The sequence below is a fragment of the Chrysochloris asiatica genome, unplaced genomic scaffold (assembly GCF_000296735.1).
Source record: "Chrysochloris asiatica unplaced genomic scaffold, ChrAsi1.0 scaffold00175, whole genome shotgun sequence".
Classification (NCBI taxonomy): domain Eukaryota; kingdom Metazoa; phylum Chordata; class Mammalia; order Afrosoricida; family Chrysochloridae; genus Chrysochloris; species Chrysochloris asiatica.
In genome coordinates this window covers 1,473,724-1,474,354 of record NW_006408693.1, presented here as the reverse complement: position 1 = coordinate 1,474,354, position 631 = coordinate 1,473,724, and positions in this window count along the sequence as shown.

Here is a 631-nt window from a genome sequence, read left to right as displayed (position 1 = left end):
TATTGTTTATGCATTCCATTTCATTTTTGACAACTTCCAATTTTCCCAGATTTATACTTCGTACATTCCATGTTCCAATTTTCAATGGATGTTTCCAGCTGTTTCTCTTCATTGTGAGTTGTGCTCCATCAGCAAATGTAGGTCCTGCGGGCTTTTCTGCCAGGAGCTTTATTCCATTCATATCATCACCGTCAACTCTACTTTGAGGAGGCATTTTGAGTGCATGCAACCTGAGGAGCTCATTTTCTGGCACTGTATGTGACAGTGTTTCAGTGCTATTCATAATGTTTTCAGTGACTAAATATTCAGAAACAGTTCATTACTCCTTGTTCCTAGTCTATGTCTGGATTCTAATCTGCTACTTGTCCATCATGGATGCCCAGCTGGCATTTAAAATACCTATGGCATAGCTTTCAGAATCACAGCAACGCACAAGCCACTTCAGTTGGACAAACTGACAGACGAGTGTTTAGAGAGATGCAAATCAAAACAATCATGAGATATCATTTCATACCAGCAATAACAGCAAAGATCAATAAAGTAGAGGACAATAAATGCTGGTGGGGATATGGAGAGACTGGAACACTTCTGCATTGCTGATGGGATTGCAAAATGGTCCAACCTCTCTGGA